General features: G+C 48.2%; 1 protein-coding gene across 1 annotated transcript in view; it reads left to right on the top strand.

Moving 5' to 3' along the window:
- Nucleotides 1-418: 418 nt before the first annotated feature.
- Nucleotides 419-16,496, top strand: part of LOC137615275 (secretion-regulating guanine nucleotide exchange factor) — a 660,562-nt gene continuing 644,484 nt past the window's right edge. Inside the window, exon 1 of the mRNA XM_068345004.1 lies at nucleotides 419-464. The gene's annotated coding sequence lies outside the window, so the exon portion shown is untranslated. The remainder of the gene's footprint in view (nucleotides 465-16,496) is intronic.

The following is a 16,496-nucleotide window of genomic DNA, read 5'->3' as shown; positions in this document are numbered from 1 at the left end:
ATTGTTGAAATCAATAAAATTTGAATGACCTTGAAAGAAATCAATTTAACTTATTGCAGAACGATTTTGTAAAAGTATTTGAGTTTTTACATACTTATGAGGTTGTATAAATAAATTTTATAAACATTCCACAAGAATACAACCTTATTTGTTTTAACACTTGAATTGTACTAATATCAGTATTTCATTACACTAGTGTTGAAATTATCATAATTGCAATTATGTACATTAAAGAAAATATCTCTAATTTTAATAAATAAATAAAAATCTTTTAATTTATAATTGAATGTTCATGTAAACAGATGGGTCACTCGTCTTCTTGACTGGAGTTGTTGGTGTCGTGGTTGTAATGGTATAGTAAGCAAACCACGCCCTTATATAGACTGTATATATGATTATTTCTTGATTATGATATTCGTCTCCGAGATATGAACGCAGGATTTCACGTATCTGCGATAACAAGAGTGAGTACTAAATTATTCTTTCGACAACATGTATATAATTAAAGATAGCCATTTACCATAAACCACCTATGTATGTTAGGCCTCATTAAGGGGTAAAATTTTAGTTACGGACAGGAAAAAAATTTGATCAGAAAATATAAGATTTCCTGTAGTAAATAACGTGATTTAACCAAATTTGACCTTAATTTCAACCGCAAACGAACAGCAACCAGTTTGACTACTTTGTTTCGCTAACTAATATCATTGAAATGAAGTCAAATTTGGTGAAATCACGTTATTTACTACAGGAAACCATATATTTTCTGTTCAAAAGGCTTTACCCTATATCTAAAGGTTTTTGCTCCGCTGTCAGCTTGCTTCGCTCTTGGAAAAATGAAAACATCATGCTCCGTATGTACTGGCAAGCAGTAATGTTGAGCTGCTGATGCTACCATCAATGATTGATTATTATTTCTTAGATAATTATTCCAGTTATATTTTTGTTTTAGAAAATCCAATGGTTCTTGCTTCTCCGTTCGTTCGTTTTGCTTGCAAAGAATTACAAACAAGCTCTGTATTTATTGGCAAACAGTAATGTTGAGCTGCGCACGTGAACACCAATGTAACGTTAATACTGAACTGCATTCTCTATCCAGGTTATTAAACTTAAAGAAAAAATAATGACTTTATGATCTGCACGTCGAAGGCTGGGGATCATCTGGGTCTTCTGGCAACTATTGCTGTATCGGAAGCGACGGAGATTAGTGGCAACTGGCAGTAAGGAAAAAATAACACTAACTTTTATGGTATACATTATGTTTTTTTAGGAAGGTGTTAACTATATTTATTGTACCATAATAATTTCCCTGAAACTTCCGTGTGACTTCCAGGTACGAATAACTACAAGCATTACATATTTCTTTAGGAAGTTTCATAATAGTACACGGAAACAGTAGCACACGGAAAAATGCTTGTGAGGGGACTGAAGCGAGAACTTGAAGTGATAAGAAAACGGGGTGGGGAAATATTACCCCTCTATGGTAACTTAACGTACGAATGGGTACATGATTGGTTAACGGAAACAGAACGGAATCTATAAAGTAAACTTGAATGAACTTGAATGGGAAACTAGTTCCGTGCAAGTATTTATGTGAAAACTGGCTGTAATAACAACGGAAAAACAGAAATGACAAAAAAATAGTAAAATAAAATATAGAAAAAGGATTAATATTTACAATTTTAAACTTATGAACCTGAGAGGTATATACCAGTTTCACAGTATAATTTCTTAACTTAACCTAAAATAATAGTTGTTCCGTACTTGGAATACAAACCAACGCTATTTGTAGGGGTATTACTTTTGGCGAAGCTGAAAGGACGAGCCATTTGAATTTAGTGAGGGAACTACCCATTCTGCTAGTTAGCAGGAGTCAGGGGGGGGGGGGGGTAGCTAGCTACCCCTCTCACCTACACACCTGGGATTGTGCTTCACTTTGCTTTTGGCTCAGATGGAGAGCGGTTGTTACTGCTCCTCCTCCTTGCCTAATTTGGACTGCCAATAATCTTTGTCTTTTTATCTTATGTTTTTTCTTCTATATATATATATATATATATATATATATATATATATATATATATATATAGCGCTCTCCTGCATGCCACCATCCTCCTGCACGTGCACTTACGCGCCCTACAGTATACTCTCCTGCGCGCCGTGCTGCGCACCATCCTACGCGCCAGGTAAAACCTGTGCGCCAACTTTCTCCGGATATCAGGCCTACAGAGGAGTCAACCATGCTGCCTTCACCCTCGCGCCATCCCTTACCAACGCGCCAGCCTTCTCCCGCGCACATTCACAAGGATATACGCGCGCGCCATGTTCATGCTCGCCAAACCTCTCCTAGGGATGCGCGACAACATTCTCCCGTGTGCCCAGCATGAATCTACTGCGCGGCCGCGCGTTACTGGACATTCTCCTGCGCGCGTGCCCTACGCCTGTTACAGATGCGCCCGAACACTCTCCCGCCCGCCCGCACGCGCCATCTGTCTCCCGCGCGCGAGCCCCAATATTCTCCCTCGCGCAAGCGCCATTATTATTCCTCGCGGGAGGGTCAATGTTCTCCCACGCGCGAGCCTACGCATCACAAAGAACAACGTCCGGCAAGGTCGCCATCGCCTCATTCCCCTCCCTGCAAGTGCATACCACCGTGCATTGTGGGAGAAGGGAAACTTCTAGAGGGGTTCAGGATCCCTAAGCTACCACAGGTGAACCCACCTAATCCAGTGACTCCTCCCAGGGATCCCTTTCCCTTCAAGGGGTATGTCTGACCGCACATCTGGCAGCCAACAGCCCTGGTTCGGTGCCCTGATCAGAGCCGTAACTCAGGCTTTCAAGCCCATTCTCTCTGAATTTGGACACAGAACCATGGCTGCCTCTACCCCACTGAAGAGGAAAAGAGGAGTTCTAGACGCGGTCACTTCCCCGAGGACGAAATTGACTCCACGTAGACCTTCGAGGCAAATTCCTCATATTCCTCGGACTGCCTCTCCTTCCCTTTCAGACGAAGATTTCCCGTCTCCAAGGGAATCACGCGGAGAGACTTTCCCCCATCGCACCAATGGAGGAAACCTCTCTTCGCGCCGAGAGTTCCACACAGTCAGGGATTGGAAGGAACATGCCACCCTCTTCAATGTTGAAGTCTTACATCTTTCCCAGGAAGGAATCCAAAGACTCCAAAACATTGCCTAAGTCCTCCACTAGGGCTAGGATGGAGCCAGCTAGCCACTCAGGGAATGTCTGCGATTCTTCCCTAGAAGAGCCTTCGGGGATAGAAGGAGACTTCGCTGCAAGTCCTACAACAGGAGGAGACCAGCAAGAGTCAGAGCACGCATTCTGGCAAGTTCTGACTCTAATGAGGGCTTTCAACGGGTTTTCCGACCCAGAGATCCCTTCTCGAGAGGGCAAAGACACGGTCTTAGACTGCGTTTTGGTTACTCAAAAGCCCTTGAAGATCAGTGCAGCCCTGCCCTGGTCTCAAGGGGTAAAGACTACCAGGGACAAGATCTCCCAGCAGCTCTCCGAGATGTCCTCCTCCAACCGTTCCGGTACCACCAACAAGCTCCTCCCACCTCCTCGTTTATAGCAGAGGAGGTACTTCAAGATTCTAGAGGAACCTTGTCTAGCTCTTCCACTTCACCACTCGCTGGAAGAGCTATCCAGGGGAGTCCCTCTTAATTGAGAGAGACTCCAACCGGCAGGTCTCGTTCTCGGCAGCCGAGATTCTCAATCAGGAGAAGGTTGCGAAGTGTGCTATGCAAGCTACTTCGTGGCTCGATATCTGGTTGGGGACCTTAGGTATCGTGATACGTTCTGAGAATTTCTCCATGGAACGTACCAGGAAAGCTATGGAAACCTTCCTTCTCTCAGGTAGGCCTACTCGCACATTTGAGTTTCTGGCCCACCAAGTCTCAAACTTGTGGGCAAATACCATCCTGAAATGTTGGGATGCAGTAGCTGAGAGATTCCATCAGAAGGTCCCTAGCGCCGAGATCAATAGGCTCAGACATTCCTCCATGGAGGGGTCTGTTCTTTTCGAGCCTAAGGATGTGGAACATGCCGCTGAGAGGTGGAGGAAGTCTCATCAAGATTCCCTCCTTCATAGGGCTATAACATCCAAGCCCTATAAGCCTCCAGCACCACAGCAGTCCCGTCCAGCCAAGACCACTACGACGACAACAGCAGCAAAGACAATGGTGTCTAAGCCCTTTCCTGTCAAAGAAAGGAAAGGCAAAATGTTCTCCAAGGGAGGCAAAAATCCTAGAGGGGGCAGCCGAGGCCGCAAACGTTAGGATAGGCAGTCCCCCTGCATTTCAACCAGTTGGGGGGGATGCCTACAAATTTGCTCAAACAGGTGGAAGCAACTCTGGGCCGATTCCTGGACAATCTCCGTGATCAGTCTAGGATATTGCGTCCCGTTCATAACATCTTTACCTCCCCTGACCAGGAATCCAGTGTCATTGAACTCCCTTGCCATGGGATTGGCAAGGGGGCAAGCCCTTCGGGCAGAATTCCAAACCCTGTTGAAGAAGGGTGCTCTCTAAGAGGTCCTCGACGGATCCCCAGGCTTCTTCAGTCGACTCATTCTTGTAAAGAAGGCGTCTGGAGGCTGGAGACCAGTCATCGACCCCTCAGCTTTGAATAAGTTTGTCAAACAAACTCCGTTCAGCATGGAGACGGCAGACACGGTCAGACTAGCAGTAAGACCGCAAGACTTCATGTGCACACTGGACCTAAAGGACGTGTACTTCCAGATCCCAGTCCATCCGTCTTCAAGGAAGTACTTAAGATTCAGCCTGGACAACAGAAAATACCAGTTTAAGGTGCTGTGCTTCGGTCCTTCCATAGCACCACAAGTCTTCACCAGAGTGTTCACCCTAGTGTCATCTTGGGCACACAGGATTGGCATCCGTCTCCTCCGTTATCTGGATGACTGGTTAATCCTAGCAGACTCGGTGTCAATCCTTCTTTAACACCGAGACAAACTTCTGAGACTTTGCCAAGATCTGGGAATCATGGTAAATCTCAAGAAGTCTTCCCTGCTTCCCACTCAAAGACTGGTATACTTAGGCATGATTGTAGACACCATTCTTCACAAAGCCTTCCCATCAGACGACAGGATAGTAAGGCTGAGGAAGGTCGCAAGACCTTTTCTCAAATGAGAAGAACTTCCAGCCCAATCGTGGTTACGTCTACTCGGTCACCTTTCATCGCTGGCCCATCTAGTTCCCAATGGTCGCCTCTGGATGAGATCCCTCCAGTGGCAACTCAAGTCCCGGATGAATCAAGCTTACGACTCCCCGGACATTCAGATCCCCATGGGACCTGTGGAACTGACTGACCTCCAGTGGTGGGTGGCAGACGAGAACCTACGAAAGGGAGTGGATCTTCTCGTCCTCCCCCCGGATTTGATGCTGTTTTCAGACGCTTCAAAAAAAAGGGTGGGGGCCCCACGTGTTGCACCACACGACCTCAGGCCTCTGGTCAGAGTCAGAAAAGTACCTCCTCATAAATCTCCTAGAGATGAAGGCCGTCTTTCTAGCCCTTCAACCGTTCCAACAGTACCTGGAAAGTCACTCTGTGGTGGTGATAAGCGACAACACCACAGTAGTGGTCTACATCAACAAACAAGGAGGTACTATTTCGCAGCAACTATCCCATCTAGCAGTAGAGATACTGAGATGGGCCGAAATCACTCGATACCGCTATCGGCACGCTTCATTCTGGACAAGAGGAATGTGCAGAGTATCTCAGATGGTGAGTACCGAGTGGTCTTTGGATCATCTAGTAGCCAAAAAAGTCCTGACTTTGTGGGGTTCTCCGACTGTGAACCTCTTCGGAACGGCCCTGAACTTCAGGCTCCCGCTGTACTGTTCCCCAGTCCCAGACCCCAAGGCTTTCTGGCAAGATGCTTTCCAATAACGGTGGGACAACATCAACGTTTACGCCTTTCCCCCATTCTGTCTGATGAGGAGGGTACTCAACAAGACCAGAACATTGGTCAATCTTTCAATGACCCTCATAGCTCCACTATGGCATCACACAGAATGGTTCCCGGACCTTCTGCAACTCCTAAGGGAGCCGCTAAGAGAACTCCCTCCACGACACAATCTACTCAAACAACCACACGCCAACATCTTCCACAAAGCCGTAGCTTCACTATGACTTCACGCCTGTAGACTATCCAGCATCTCCTCTCTGAGAGAGGATTTTTGCAACAAGTTGCAATCAGGATGTCTGGACACCTGCGAAAATCATCAGCAGCAGTCTACCAGGCAAAGTGGAAAGTCTTCTGTGGTTGGTGTCGTGGAAGGGGTATCTCTCCACTCGATGCCACTATTCCAGCAATAGCGGAGTTCCTCGTGTATTTGCGTGAAGAAATGCGCCTATCAGTCTCGGCAGTGAAAGGCTATCGCTCAGCCTTAAGCCTCGCCTTTAGGCTGAAAGGAATGGACATTTCTTCATCGCTAGAACTTTCTCTACTCATACTGAGTTATGAACTTACCTGCCCTCATTCGGAAGTGAGACCTCTCCCATGGAACTTGGTTCGAGTTCTCAGGTCTCTTAAGAGACCTCCCTATGAACCATTACACCAGGCATCAGATCGCCACCTAACTTGGAAAACGGTGTTCCTGCTAGCTTTGGCTTCGGCCAAGCGAGTCAGCGAACTTCATGGTCTCTCATATGACGTCGCCCATTCAAGGGGATGGGAGGAGGTAACGTTCAGCTTCTTCCCTGAGTTTATTGCTAAGACTCAGAACCCGGGAGTAGCGGATCCTTGATTCGACTCCTTCCGGATTTCTAGTCTCCGTTCTGTAACAGATGACCCAGACCATCTCTTACTATGCCCCGTAAGGAGCTTGAGGCTGTACCTCAAGAGAACAGCCGCAGCCCGTCCTCGTGTGCCAGTACTGTTCGTCAGCACAAGAAGGACTAAGAGGAGGGTCACCAAGAACACCATCTCTGCATGGATTCTCAGGGTCATTGACCTGGCACTGAATCTAGACCCTCCTCCGTCACGTTGCCCCAGAGCACATGATGTCAGGGGCATAGCTACGTCCCTGGCCTTCAAAAGAAATTTTTCAGTGACGCAGGTTCTTCAAGGTGGGGTGTGGAAATTGCAGACCTCATTCACATCCCACTACCTGCAAGACGTGACCCACAGGAGACTCGATACTTTCTCTATCGGTCCTGTGGTGGCTGCACAACAGCTGGTTTAAAACCTCAAGCTCCTTATTGGACAAGTAGCAGAAGGTTGAGGGCATTGTTACCTGGTTTTAGTCTGCATGAATGAAAAGGTTTGACTGGCCCTTATTCTTTTCTTCATCTCCCCTCCCTTGGGGAAAGCAGCATCCTGGGTTCTCTGCATAAATGACCTCTAACCACTGCAGGTAAACCATGCTCCCTTGTGTTCCTAGTATTAATATTAATACTGTTACGTCCCCATACCCTGATGAGGTGCTATTGGGAAAGTCCTAGTCTACAATTTTAAACATCTGACTTACCTGGTAGTTATATATATAGCTTAGTCCCTGACGTCACGGCAGGATTTCAAAACTCGCGGCAATCGCCGATTGGGTAGTCAGGTGTACTACCCAGGTACCTGGAACCATTCCAACTATTCCTCAGATCTTCCCTGCCGCCTCACCGGTGACATCGTTGGATTTTCACTCGCTGTAGCCTGTGTATAATTGCAGTTATTTTGGTGATGTACAATTTGGCTTTGGCTTTGGCTCGTTTGGATTTGATTTTGGATTTTTCTTGGACCCAATTAGATTTTGTTGTTTTGACCCTTGCTTGTATATCTCTCTTTAAAATTTTCATTGTCTGACTCTTCTTCAAGTATTAGAAGGTGTGTGAGAGGTTGTAAGACCCGGCTTGCTAAAGCCTCTGTTGATCCCCACTCCATTTGTGTGAAATGCAGAGGTAAAGTTTGTGAGTTGGTTGATCGTTGCGATGAGTGTGTTATTTTGTCTGAGAGTGAGTGGTTGGAGTTTGACCGCTACACTCGTAAGCTTGAGAGGGATAGGATCAGAAGGATTAAGAGTTTATCTCGTTCTTCTAGAGATTGTTCCCCTCCCCGTGTCAACGAACCTATTGATCCTTCCCCTGTAGTGGTAGTTCCAGATCCCACTTCTATTAATCCTAATGAACCAACTCTAAAGGACATGATGGTGGCCATTCAAGCCCTGGGCGAGAGAGTGGAGTCGCTCGCAGCGGACAGGACCCAGTAGCAACTTCCTCCCCCCCTGAAGAGGGAGAGAGGAATCCCTGACGTGGTATCTCCTCCAAGGACTATCCTGTCTCTTCGCGAGTCCTTACGCAGGCTCCTATCCCTCCTCAGACTTCCTCCCCCTCCCCTGCAGATGAGCATTACCCATCCTCAGGAGGGTCGGAAGATCCGGTCCTCTCCCCCATCACACCAATGGGGGAATCCCCGCCTCTTCGTGAGAAATCTTCTCGTACGGAGGGGGTGAAAGCCTTACATCCTTCTTTGCTGGTGTCCTGTTTCCCTCCTAGGAGGGAACTGAAGGCCCAAGTCTTCCGCAATGACCCGACAGGACCCAGATGGACCCTTGGAGAATGTCTGCGAGTCTCCCCAGGAAGAGCCTCTGGGGACGGGAGACCTCGCTGCCAGTCCAGCAGGAGGAGAGCTCCAGGGGTCAGAACACGCGTTCTGGCAGGTCCTGACCCTCAGGAGGAACCTCAAGGGGACCCCAGACCCAGAGATTCCTCCTCGTGAAGGGAAGGATACGGTCCTGGACCGAATCTTCAATACCCAGGTACTCCCTAGGGCCAGTGCAGCTTTGCCCTGGTCTCAGGGAATGAAGAGCGCCAGAGACAAGGCCGAGGGCCAGCTCTCTGAGCTTGCCTCCTTCAATAGATCCAGTGTCGGTAACAAGCCCCTCCCTCCTCCCTGGGTAGGGATCTGTAAAGGGGCAGGCCCTCCGGGCAGAAGTCCAGACTATGCAGCTGAAGAAACGCTCCCTCCAAGAGGTTGTGAACGGGTCCCCAGGCTTCTACAATCGACTCCTCCCTGTGAAAAGGCGTCTGGAGGCTGGAGACCGGTCATCGACCTCTCGACACTGAACGGGTTTGTCAAGTAGTCTCCGTTCAGTGTGAAGATGGCAGACACGGTCAGTCTTGCAGTGAGACCACAAGACTTCATGTGTACACTGGACCTGAAGGACGCGTACTTCCAAATCCCGGTCCACCCGTCTTCAAGGAAGTACTTTGGATTTTGCCTGGAAGACAAGATATACCAGTTCAAGGTGCTGTGCTTCGGTCTCTCCACAGCACCTCAAGTGTTCGCTGAGGTGTCTACTCTGATCTCTTCATGGGCTCACAGGATCGGAATCCGTCTCCTCCGTTTCCTGGGCGACTGGCTGATCCTAGCAGACTCAAAGGCAACCCTTCTTCGCCATCGGGACAAGTTTCTCGGACTTTGCCAAGTTCTAAGGATCATGGTAGTCCTCGAGAAGTCCTCTCCGCAGCCCTCTCAGAGTCTGGTATACCTAGGCATGGTTATAAACACCAATCTCCACAAAGCCTTCCCTTCAGACGACAGGATAGCAAGGCTGAGGAAGGTCGCGAGACCTTTCCTCACACGAGAAGAACTTCCAACCCAAACGTGGTTACGTCTCCTTGACCATTTCTCCTCCCTGGCCCGTCTGGTTCCCAACAGTCGCCTCAGGATGAGTTCTCTCCAGTGGCGACTCAGGTCGCGGTGGAGTCAGGGACATTACTCCCCGGACACCTTGATCCCTATGGGACAACCGGAACAGACGGACCTCCAGTGGTGGGTAGCAGACGAGAATCTACGTAAGGGAGTGGACCTTCTCGTCCTCCCCCCAGACTTGATGCTGTTTTCGGACGCATCAAAGAAAGGGTGGGGGGGCCCATGTTCTGAACCACAGGACCTCAGGCCGGTGGTCAGAACCAGGAAGGTACCTTCTCTAGACCTACTAGAGATGAAGGCCGTGTTCTTGGCACTTCAGTAGCTCCACCAAGCCTGGCGGACTACTCTGTGGTTGTGAGGAGCGACAACACCACAGTGATGGCTCATATGCTCAGACAGGCAGGTACTTTTTTTCAGAATAGCCATCCCATCTTGCAGTAGAGATACTGAGATGGCCCGAGTTCCTCTCGATCACTCTAGCAGCTCGCTTCATTCCGGGCAAAGGAATGTGCTCGCCGACAGTCTGAGCAGTGCGACACAGATACTAGATACAGAGTGGTCTTTGGATCCTCAGGTAGCCTACAAAGTCCTGACTCTGTGGGGTTCCCCAACTGTGGACCCATCCGCTACAGCACTGATCTACAAGCTCCCGCTGTACTGCTCCCCGGTCCCGGACCCCAAGGTCCTCTGGTGAGATGCCTTCCAACAACGGTGGGACAACATCGATGTGTTCGCCTTCCCCTGTTCTGGCTGATGAGAAGAGTACTCTACAAGACCAGAGTTTCAGTCAGTCTCTCAATGACCTCCATAGCTCCGCTAGGGCATCTCGCAGAATGGCTCACCAGACCTTCTGTAACTCCTTACGGAGCCTCCGAGGGAACTCCCTCCACGTCACGGGTTACTCACGCAACCACATGCCAACATCCTCCACAAAGCCGTAGCTTCGCTTCGACTTCACGCCGGAAGACTATCCAGCATCTCAACTCTCTCTCCTCATACGAAGCCATGTTCTCTCCTGCCCTCAGTCGGAATGAGACTTCCTCCTTGGAACTTGGTTCGAGTCCTCAAGTCTCTAAAGAGACCTCCCTACGAACCACTACGTAAGGCTCCAGATCACCACCTTACCGGGTTGACAGTGTTCCTGCTAGCCTTAACCTCGGCCAAGCGAGTCACATGGTCTCTCATACGACATCGCCCATTCAAGGGGATAGGGGGAGGTAACGTTCAGGTTCGTCACTGAGTTTTGTCGCCAAGACTCAGAACCCGGGAGTGCCGGACCCGCGATTCGACTCTTTCCAGGTTTCGAGTCTCCCGTCCTGTAACAGATGACCCAGACCATCTCCTACCTTGCCAGTAGGGAGTCTGAGGTTGTGTCTTAAGAGAACAGCTACAGTTCGTCCCCAGGTTCAAGCCTGGTTCGTGGACACTGGGAAATGAAGAGAAGGGTCACCAGGAATACCATCTTAACCTGGATTCGCAAGGTAATACGTACACCTGGCCTTGAATCCTGACCCTTCTCCGTCACATCGCCCTAGAGCGCATGATGTCAAGGGCGTAGCTACATCCCTGCCCTTCATGAAGTATCATTCAGTGATGCAGGTCCTGCAAGTGGGGGTGTTGAAGCATCAGACCACCTTCACAGCCCACTACCTGCAAGACGTGACCCACAGGAGGCTCGATACGTTTTCTATCGGCCCTGTGGTGGCTGCACAACAGCTGGTCTAAACCTCAGGCTCCTTAATGGACAAGTAGCAGAAGGTTGAGGGCCTTGTTACCCGGTGTTAGTCTGCATGAATGAAAAGATCTGTCTGGCCCTTATTGTTTTCTTAGAGAAAGCAGCATCCTGGGTTCTCTGCACAGCTGACCTCAAACCACTGCAGGTAGACCATGCTTCCTTGTGTTCCTAGTATTAAGCTTAATACTGTCATGTCCCCATACCCTGACGAGGTGGTATTGGGAGTCCTAGCCTAGATATCCTTCTGAGGAACTCCAGGTCAACTTCCTAGGACGAGTCACTTTTCACCTTCGCACACACCTTACGTAGGCCGCGGCAGTTTCACAACCGCTAGCGAGGAGCAGGGATTCCCTATTGACCGAGTACTTAAACGCTCGAATATGGAATCCCCGGGCAAGCCAAAGCCAGTATGGCAGGGACTTACCACCCTTCCTAAGGGTTAAGTCACCCCATGTAAATAGCGTGGTTTGTATTTCAGTTATGGAACAAATGACAAATTCGTAGATAATTTGTATTTTTCAATATTTAACTTAGCCGGTGATTATATAGCTGCAACTCTGTTGCTCGACAGACAACTCTACGGAAAAGCTCGCCAGCGATCGCTACACAGGTTGCGGGTGTGCCCAACAGCGCCATCTGTCGACCAGATACCCAGCTCTCAATGTAAACAAAGACTCAATTTTCTCTCTGTCGAGGTGTCGACAAGACGTACTTTACTCGCTGTTGCTAAACTGGAGTTTTTCACATCTATTTGGTGAAGTACTATATTCTAGTTTTGAGCTTTCGCTATGCAGGTGTTTTATCTTCATCTTAAATCTTGAACTCGTTTTGGATAGATTTAATTATGGTGACAAAGAGAGTATGGACTTTCTTTCACTTTTAAATGGCCGACCCTTCCCTTAGACGGAAGTGTGTTTAGGCTTTTAGTAATTATCTTATCACGTTATAGATTTTCCTCTATATATTTATATCTCTCCGCCCTTATTAGGCCTCTTCGATTAACTTTCCATTTATTATAAACATATAAAAATAAATTTTAATGTTTTGTTTATAAGCGACCTTTCCTGAGAGTAGGCGGTCCTAACTTGGAAACCGATGTTAATCAACGTTGAGCCCTTTATATCGTAATTAGCTTTTAAAGAGCTAAGGATTTAAAACTTTTTAAATGTAATATTTTATGAAAGAATTTCTTTGATAGTCTTCGTACTGTTTTCAAAGATGAACTAACGTTTAGTTTATTTATGCTACGCAGTTGTTGACGTTCAGGACGTTCAACATGCGCTCTATCGTTACGATAGAGAGAGAGTGTATCACGGTTTCACTTTGCAGTAAGAGTAAATCGATTCTGACGTTTTGTTCATTCTTTCTTAGCTTAAATGTTTTAAATTCTATTTTAAAGGAACTTTTTATTTGAAAAACCTTTCAGTTTTTTCCTTTAGTCAAATAACATGTTTTTTTGACGAAATAGAATTGGGCTCTTCTCTTAGGTGCGAAATCAAGAGAGAGAGAGATAGAGACGGAGGGAGAGAGAGGAGAGAAAATGTTCCGTTCAAGCGGGTAACGTTGTTCTCGAGTTACTCTCGTCCCTAGTCGCTGTACGGGGAGGAAGGATAAAACGTTTTTAGTTTTTTATTCTCGTCCCCAGGCTATGTGCGGTGAGAGATTGAAAACGTAGTTTATATGAACTAGTGTTTAGTCTCTTTCCCAGCCACTGATTTTTTTTTATCTTAAAATATGTTTTCTGTTTTTTGCTGGTATTAATGAGCTTGCATTATACGACTGATTTCGCAATTACTAACTTTTAATGAAGGGTAGAATTGCGTGTTTCAGGTAGAAATCAGTAAAAGTTTCGATTTCAGTGAAATAAGTGCAAAACAGAAAATCGAAGTGATAAAGTGATATGCGCAAAGTGTTACAGTGTTGCGTCCGAGGGTTCGTCTGTTCGTGCCTGTCGTTCACCTAGTCCGGGACCTCTTGCATGCTCCCAAGCCCAGGGGAGAAGTAATGTCAAACGACTTATGGGTTCGAGAGGCCTTGATCAACGAACAGACGTTTTCCCTCTATGGTATCGGTTGTATCTTACCAAGATCTCCATTAGGACAGTTCTGACCCTATGCAGTCATCGGATAACTGCTCGCCGCCTAACAAAAGCGTAACACAGACTCCGAGAGTCTTTTTTTGTTGGCAAAGTGTTGCGGTCACAGACGTTACCCTCGTCTCTTACCACAACCATTTCCGTTGATCCTTAATGGGTTGTATGGCAAGACATGCAGTATATGCTTGCCTCCCTTATGGAAAACTATTCTGCCGATTAGTCCGTTGAGTCTAGCCGTTTATCTCATCGATATCCTGGCTTTCAGCCAACCTAACGTTCCTTTGTGCTTACTGTTGACGTTGGCGTAGCTTAGTCACGTCAGTCAGGTTGTTTAGAACCACACTCGATGCGGTCTCGTGTGGTTTTTCAGCCGCATTTGGACGTTAGGCCACTTGCTGATGCTCCTGTTGACGTTCAAGACGTTCACCAACAATCGGAGTTGACTTGTTTTGACGCTGTGCGTCAACCTCCGCATTCTAGAGTTGTTTTGACTGCTCAGTCTAGGCAGTCAAAGCAGTCTCGAGTGGACGCTGTGCGTCCTCACGCACCTGTTGTGGTTGACAGTTCAGTTGTTGACAGTTCACAGACTGTCAAGCAGTTACATGACGTTGCGTTCTGGTCCGCTACTAATGCACCAGTGAGTGTGGACTCTGCTTGTAAAGCATTGCCACCACGGTAGGTCTCTCCCTTGCTTGAGACTCAGCTTTTATCGGACAAGGTTCCTGTAGATGAGGAAGTTGCTGTTCCCCCTCCTACTGATATTCCCTTGAGGACTCTGTCAGATGGAGAGGAGCCTAAAGCGGCTTAGCCCCCTATGGACTTTAATTAAATCATGATGATTTTTTTAAGGATCTTTGTCCGGATCTTTTTGTAACTGCTGCTCCTCGTTCGCCTAAACGTCAGAGCTTACACTAGGCCTAGCTACTTCGAAGCCGTTGTTTTTAAGCTAGTGCTCTCTCGCTCTCCTAGAGAGCTTTACGTTGGCTAGGCGACTGATTTTTCACCAGGAGGAGTTTGGGGGATACAGCCTTTGCTTTCCCTTCTTTTAAACTGGAATCTCCCTGGCGCCTGGCCAGGAGACGCTCCAAGTTTTTTTTTTTTACAGGTCAACTTCACAGTTGTTTTCGAGCCTTTGAAGTTTTGCTGTACAATTATGTCATGCATAACAAGGCTTTCAGGGATGGTAAGCGGTATCGCCTCAGTCGCTAACCCCGTCTGTTGCCGCACCTGCTCCCGTAGACCCTAAATGGGCTTTGCTGCAAGACATGCAGTCCAAGCTTGCGTCCTTGATAGAGGACTTTAATGCGGAGAAGGTTGCTACCGAACCTTCTGGCCAACAACCTTCCAACCGGTCGGTTGTGCGCCCTGTTGACGCTGAGGTAACCTACTCGCGTCTGCCAGTTGAGGTGGTTCCTCCACCGATGCGACCCAGTGTGGGTTGCCAGCCGCACGTTGACGTTAAGCGACGCTCGGAGGTGGTTGTTGACGTTCAGGACGTTCAACAACCAGCAGAGATGACTTGTTTTGACGCAGTGCGTCAACCTCAGCAACCCGGTAGGGTGTTGACTGCACAACCCAGACGGTCTAGACAGTCTCGGGTTGACGCTGTGCTTCCTCGCGCACCCATGGTTGTTGACAGTTCACAGACTGTGCAGCAGTTCCATGATGTTGCGTCCGGCTCCGTCACGCATGCACCAGTGCGACCGGACTCAGCGAGCCAGACGTTGCCCACTCCGTTGCCGTTTCCTCATCAGTTTTCGGATGAGGAACCCTCTGATGAGGACGTTGCTGAACAACAAGACGATCAGCCCCCAGAATAGATCAAGCCCTGCTATCCATCCAGAAGATGCTGAAGAAGGAACGCTGCTCAGTCAGGCTGTGGATGAGTCTGGTAGGGACGCTGTCATCCGTGGAACATTTGTGTCACTAGGAAGACTACACCTCCGTCCTCTTCAATACCATCTAGCTTTTCACTGGAAAAAGGACAAGACGCTAGAAGCGGTCTCGATCCCGGTTTCCGAAAAGATAAAGTCTTGTCTGACTTGGTGGAAGGACAATATCAACCTAAGAGAGGGTCTTCCCCTGGCTGTTCAGACTCCCAACCACGTTCTCTTCTCGGACGCATCGGACGTGGGCTGGGGCGCGACACTAGACGGTCGGGAATGCTCAGGACTGTGGAACTCGAGTCAGAGGAGCATGCATATCAACTGCAAGGAGCTGTTGGCAGTACATCTGGCCTTGAAAAGCTTCAAGTCTCTCCTTCGAGGCAAAGTGGTGGAAGTTAACTCGGACATCACCACGGCCTTGGCGTACATCTCCAAACAAGGAGGTACCCACTCACTGACGTACGAGATCGCAAGGGACCTGCTCATCTGGTCAAAAGGTCAAGACATCTCCCTAGTAACGAGGTTCATCCAAGGCGACTTGAACGTCATAGCAGATTGTCTCAGTCGGAAAGGGCAAGTACTTCCAACCGAATGGACCCTCCACAAGGATGTGTGCAAGAGACTTTGGGCCACTTGGGGTAAAACCATCCATAGATCTCTGCAACCTCGCTGACCAAGAGGCTTCCAATCTATTGCTCTCCAGTCCCGGACCCAGCAGCAATACATATAGATGCTTTCCTCCTAGATTGGTCACATCTGGATCTCTACGCATTCCCACCGTTCAAGATTGTCAACAAGGTACTGCAGAAGTTCGCCTCTCACGAAGGGACAAGGTTGACGTTAGTTGCTTCCCTCTGGCCCGCGAGAGAATGGTTCACCGAGATACTTCGATGGTTAGTAGACGTTCCCAGTAGTCTTCCTCTAAGGGTAGACCTTCTACGTCAGCCACACGTAAAGAAGGTACTCCAAAGCCTCCACGCTCTTCGTCTGACTGCCTTCAGACTATCGAAAGACTCTCGAGAGCTAGAGGCTTTTCGAAGGAAGCAGCCAGTGCGATTGCTAGAGCAAGGAGAGCGTCTTCCATTAGAGTCTACCAATCGA

The sequence above is a fragment of the Palaemon carinicauda genome, chromosome 21 (genome assembly GCF_036898095.1).
Source record: "Palaemon carinicauda isolate YSFRI2023 chromosome 21, ASM3689809v2, whole genome shotgun sequence".
NCBI classification, from domain to species: Eukaryota; Metazoa; Arthropoda; class Malacostraca; order Decapoda; family Palaemonidae; genus Palaemon; species Palaemon carinicauda.
Note: the sequence above shows the minus strand (reverse complement) of the source record. Positions and strands in the feature narration are given on the sequence as shown.